This window comes from Ailuropoda melanoleuca, chromosome 7 (genome assembly GCF_002007445.2).
Source record: "Ailuropoda melanoleuca isolate Jingjing chromosome 7, ASM200744v2, whole genome shotgun sequence".
NCBI classification, from domain to species: Eukaryota; Metazoa; Chordata; class Mammalia; order Carnivora; family Ursidae; genus Ailuropoda; species Ailuropoda melanoleuca.
The window spans coordinates 137,131,342-137,137,341 of NC_048224.1; positions in this window are offsets into that span (position 1 = coordinate 137,131,342).

Below are 6,000 nucleotides of genomic sequence, written 5' to 3' on the forward strand. Positions count from 1 at the left end.
CTGCTCCACACGTCTCTCGTCTTCCAGTGGGCAGTGGGCTAGCCTGGGCAGAGGCTGATGGTGGTGGCAGATGTCAGAGAGACCCAACACCCTGACGGCTAAATGCCTCCAGCACAGCAAGTCACGTGGCCAAGTGGGAGATAAGAGCGAGGGGACAGTGCAGAGGGGGGGAATCAAGCCACTGAGGTGACCCAGCTAACCCACCACCCTGGGGTACAGCAAACTGGCTGCCCTATTGCTTCTGTCACCAGCATCCAGACTGAAGAAAGGTATCCAACCGTGTTACCAATGAATAGGGTGTTCAAAAACATCCCGGTAAGGAGACACAGACCTAGGGAGCTGGGTGTTCACACTTCACTCAGGACAGCCTAGAATGTGTCATTTAAGCCACAATATCTCCCTGGGGGTTCTGATAATCTGCTTTTTATTTTTGCTTTTGTTTTAGAGAGAGAGAGAGCAGGCATGAACAGGCATGCAGGGTGAGGGGGTGTGCCATCGGGAATGGGAGAGAGAGAATCTTAGGCAGGCTCTGAGCCCGACCCAGGCCCCATCTCACGACCCTGAGATCATGACCTGAGCTGAAATCCGGAGTCAGAGGCTTGACCCACTGAGCCACACAGCCGCCCGGATAATCTGTTGTTTTGTGCTGGCTTCCCCTTTGCCAACACTGGACTCAGCTGCACATCAGCTCAGGGGGAGCAAAGGGTTCCACCGTGTGGGGGGCGTGGGGCAGTGGGCCGAGAGGGCCAACCAGAACTTTCAGGACTCCCATCCCAGACTGTTCTCGTAGTGTCTCTGGGTCATGCGGGGGCAGCACTAGGGAACAGATCCCTGCCAACCCGGGAGACTTAGACAAAACAACGACCACTTCTCCATGACCCAGAAAAGAACACTGCCTTGACAGCACCAAACGAGTGGGTGTCCTAGAGCGCGGGGGCCCTTATTGTCTGTGGAGCTCATAATCAGCTCAAGGGAGACAGAATGAGAGGCCTTGCTAAGGATTCTTCAGAGCGCCAGGCGGGTCCTTGGCTACTTAGCGAGAGGCTAATCCGATGCATCATCTGTAAAGAGAGAGCAAAGGTACCCGCCTGATCGCTTCTAGAATCAGAACCATGTCACTGAAGGGAATGAACGTTTCCAAGAGAGTTACAACTACTCAGGTGGAATTACACGTCTGAGCATCCTGACATGTTTTGGATCCCTGAAATAATTTGGTTTATTTCAGACTTAATTATCCATTATAGATTTTGTGTGTGTGTGTGTGTATAAAACGTAAAATATCTTACATAATGTATATTTATATCTTATACATAAATTCCATATACACATGTATGTTTACATACATGCAGACATATTTCATATATATCTATGAAAATCCAATCAAATCAACTAAGATTCTCAAAAAATATCTTTTAATATTTGGATAAAATGAGCTGAACTATCTAAAGGAAAGCATACTTCTCTCCCTTCGCCCCCCTCCCCATCTTTTTAACAGAGGAAAAGCCCATCACCATTATGTCACTGTCATAAGTGATTAGTGTAGTGGCTGGCATCGTACTATTTATCAGTTGTGCACACTTCAGCAAGTTACTCTATCTCTGTAATTTACAAAAGTACAATATTACTTACACACAAGGTTGTTGTGGGAATTAAGAATGTGTAAAAAGCTCGGCAGAGTTCCTGAAACTTTGCACTGGATGGCACTGATGTAATCAAGACTCTACCACTAACTTGGTGATTCTGATGTTGAAATCCCCGACATTCAATTTATGTAACACTAAGTGCCTGTCCCGCACAGAATTCTACCAGACTCTGTATGGATGCAAAAAGGAAAGCGATATGTGGAGGTTGCCATACATATAGGAAAACAATATGTCATAATGAAATGGTACAAAAAAAACAAAAGTCAGCACCAGAAAGAGCTGTGAACAGTGATGGGCAGAGAAAGGAGGGTAGGCATCCATGTGGAGGCTGAACTTCGGGGTTCCTTGCAGGGAAAGGAGGGATTTTGAGTAGTGACAAGGCAGAGAACACGCCGGGAAGAGAAATAACTAGAGAAACTTATGGAAGTTGGAAAAATCGAGTGGCATTTTGTCTCAGTACCCTTACTAAGGTCAGAGAAATGAGATGAGCTCCATGACATTATAATTTATATCCTATGATTCACTGGTCATATGTGAATTCGCATTTGTAACTCACATATAATTGTGCTTAAACATTTATGATTATTTGCAGAGTCAACACACTCTTTTATGAGTACATATCATCTTCAGTAATATCAAATACTCACCATAGTAAATGAATGCAAACACTACTCATTTATTAATTCAATGAACATTTATGTTGCAGGACTTGGGTGCCAAGCACTGCAGGAGGGGCTCAGAACCCAAGGAAACAGGCACAGTTTGCTCTCGAGAAGTGTGCAGTGAGAGATGGAGGGAGAGAGACATGTCTACGGGCCATCACAAGGTTGTGGGACTGTCTGAGGAGGGCAAGGTAGCTCAGATGACAGGAAGGTAGGAAGGAGGACAGAGGGGTTTCTGGAAGAGGTGACACGTGGGCCCCAGCAGGCCAGCACAGCAGAATCAGAAAGGCAGGGGAGAAGAGGGTTTTCACAGCAGAGACTGGAATATGCACAAGGCTGAGTCCATGAGGATGAAAATCGGAGGTATTCCGTGCTGTTGAGGCCTGCTCACATGTCAAATGAGAAAGGGAGCTGGTGGGATTTAAGGCTGACAAGATAAGCAAGGAGCACAGGATGAAGGGCCTTATATGCCATGCTGAAGAGTGAGACTTGTGTCCTGTAGGAACAGGAAATGAAGAAAGGGTTTCGGATAAGACAGAACAGCATTTGCATTTAGAAAGGCCACTTTGGCGGCAGTGTGGAACCTGATTTGTAGGGTTAGCTCTACAGGTGGGGACAGCAGGGGCTTCAGACCACGGGCAATGATGGCTGGACCTGGAAGGCTGCTCTGAGGAGGAAGGGCAGGGGAGGACTCCACAGGAATTGAATCTTGCTGTCCGGAGAGAAGTACGGACGTCTCAGGTGTTTAACTCGCTGTTTGTATCAGTCAGGGGAATGAACCAAAGCTTCTGTTAACAGACACGTCTACCTGCAGGGGCTCAACACAATGCAGTTTTATTTTATTTAGCACTCAGTGTGCAGTCCGAGGCAAGCAGGCTGACTCTCCCCCAAGCAGTATCTTTTGTCCCGCAGGGCGCCCTGGCAGAATTCTTCCTTTGGGCCCCATGAGAAGTATGTGAGACAATGGGGGTATCCTCAGGACTAGGCTTGTAAGGAGCCCATGAAATTGCTCTCCATGGTCCTCTGCCAGAACTGGGTCACACCATCCCCCCAGGTGCAGGGAGGGCTGGAGAACATGAACTTTTTCTTTGTACCAGGTTGGAAAAGAAACCAGTGTAGCCCAGCATGGTCTGTGCCAATGTATCCTTTTCTGAGATAGGAAACTTTGGAGGAAGATCATGTTTGAGGAATAAAACAGTTCAATTGTGAACTTACTGAATTTGAGTGACCTATGGAACATGCTGGGTCTATAGATGGAGACATGGAAAATCAACTCTAAGTGTCAGAGCTCAGAAGACGAGTCGACATTGATGTTGGCCGTCCAGGAGCCAGCAGCTTGTGTGTGGTAGAGAGAACAGGTGGGTGCGTGGAAGCACACAGGGAGAGCACCCAGGGGGAGGATCTTGGGGAAAATTAACTTCTAAGGGAAGCGTAGAAAAATAGGGGCCCACGGAAGAGAATGAGAAAGAGTCACCGGACCCCATGTTGTCCCAGAAGTAGAGCCATGGATGAAATGACTAAAGGAGTAGCAGGACACACTGTTCTTTAGTCCTGCGGAGAAGTCCAGAAGTTAAAACAGCAAAGTCCGTTGGCGACAGCAAGAGTGTCCATCAACATGCATAGAGAGAACAGCGTCAGTTGCCTGTTGGGGGGAGTTGCTAGATTTCAATCAATGGGAGGCTGGAAGGTAGAGAGAGGGATAGGGCCAGTGAGAACAGCTGTATCTTTCCAGGGTACCTGCTGTGTAGCTGGGGAAGTAAGAGGGTGAAAAGGAACATTCTGCCTTTTTCTCTGCATTATTTTAAAGAAGGAAGAGACCTTAGTAATTTTAAATATTGATGAGAAAAGGGGGGTTGTAGAGAGAAAGCAGTGGAAAAGCAGGGTATAGTGGGATAACAGATGGATTGAGGACTTTGAAGGGCCCAAGGAGAACAGATCCTAAAGGTGAAAGTACCAGTTCGGAGAATAACAAGGCCATCTGCTCCTTTGCACAGGGCGACGCTAGCTGGAGGCCACGGCAGGTGCAGGGGGGCCAACTTCTGGGGGCGCAGGCGTGGCCGAGCTTGCTGGAGCCAGACACTTTTGCATGGATTGGTTATCAGTTTTTCAAAGGGTCCACACCCATTCTGTTTGGTTTTGTACAGGAGAGTGCAGGATTTAGCGAGGAACGAGGAGTCCAGCACTTTCCCTGTTGCAGAAATAAGCCTGTCAGCACGGCCGGAAAGGTCCACTGTTGGCTGAATGACCCAAGCAAGCCAGTGGTGAGATATTCGTGGTGTGTGCCTTCTTAATCAGGCATGTCTGACATTTTTTTAAAAAAGATTTTATTTGTAAGTAATCTCTATACCCAACGTGGGGCTCAAACTCACACCCCCAAGATATCATGCATGTTTGACATTGTTAAGGTGAAGATTGGGTCAAAGGTTGTAAATATGTTATAATGTATATACTTTTAAAATTCTTTTTTTTTTTTTCAAGTTTTCTAAATGTTTGGCCGACTTTTGTACTCTTGGTAACAATGCCAGCAACAACGGGGATGTGAGTTCCTGTCTCCATATTTTCAATCTGGGATGTGATTTCATTTTAAATTTTGTTGATTGCAAAGTCTCATATCTCATTGTTACTTTTAATTTTATTTTTTGTACTATTAGTAAAGGTAAGCATCTTTCCATATACTGCTCGGCATTTTAATGTCTTTTTCTATATAGTATTTGGACATAACCTACTTGTGTTTGGGTTGTTTGCAGTTTTTTTTTTTTTTTTACCAATTTTTAAGTGTTCTTTTTAATTAAAAAATAGCTATTTCCTCTCCTATGAGTGGCATGCGTTTTTCAGTTATACTTTTAAAATTCTCCCCAAGATGTCCTGCATATTTCTTGCCAAGTTTAACCTCCCTTGGGGGGAGCCATTATTGTAAATCTGATATTTTCATTTCAGTTAAAGATAAAAACAGTAAACAGCATTTTTGTTTAGGGCATTAATGGGATCAACCACTTTCTGACTTGTATTTAATAGTTTTTATCGTATTTATTGTATTTGTATTTAATAACTGTTTTTTTCTCATTTAATTCCGTTACATTTAGGTGTAGAAATATAGCATCTATAAATGGTCATTTTGCCACCTCATTTCTAGTTTCACATTTTTTTCCGCTCGCGGGTCTGTCTGGATTGACGAGTAACTCCCTAAGGGACGAGAGCAGGTGATGGTGTCAGCAAGGGCCTTCCTGCCCTGTCCTCTTGGCTCTTTTTAAGCAGGAGGTAGGGTTTGACTTCACCGTGTGTTCTCACCCAGTAAGGAATGTTTAACTGTTCCTATTTTATACAAACATTTTTCTTTCATCAGGTATGGTGTTGGAATGTTTATGTCATTTTTGCATCAACAGAAATGACAAGACAGTGTTTTCATTGTGATGTATAGTAATATCTTACCTAGGACTTCACTACGATTGCATTCCTGAATAAATCTCTTTGTGTGGGGTCATTCTTCTTTCCGTGTATGTCGGAGTCTGTTTTCTCTGTGAGGTGTTCACGGGTTTCTGTGCTCTCTTGTCGATGCCTCAGAAATGTCTCCTGACTCCCTCGTCCCTCCGGATGCCAGCAACTTCTCCGGAGGGACTTCTGACGCCTCTCCCTCTGTTTTTCCCTGGCCTTCCAAATCTATAGTGAGACACTCTTTTTTTTTTTTTTTTTTTTTT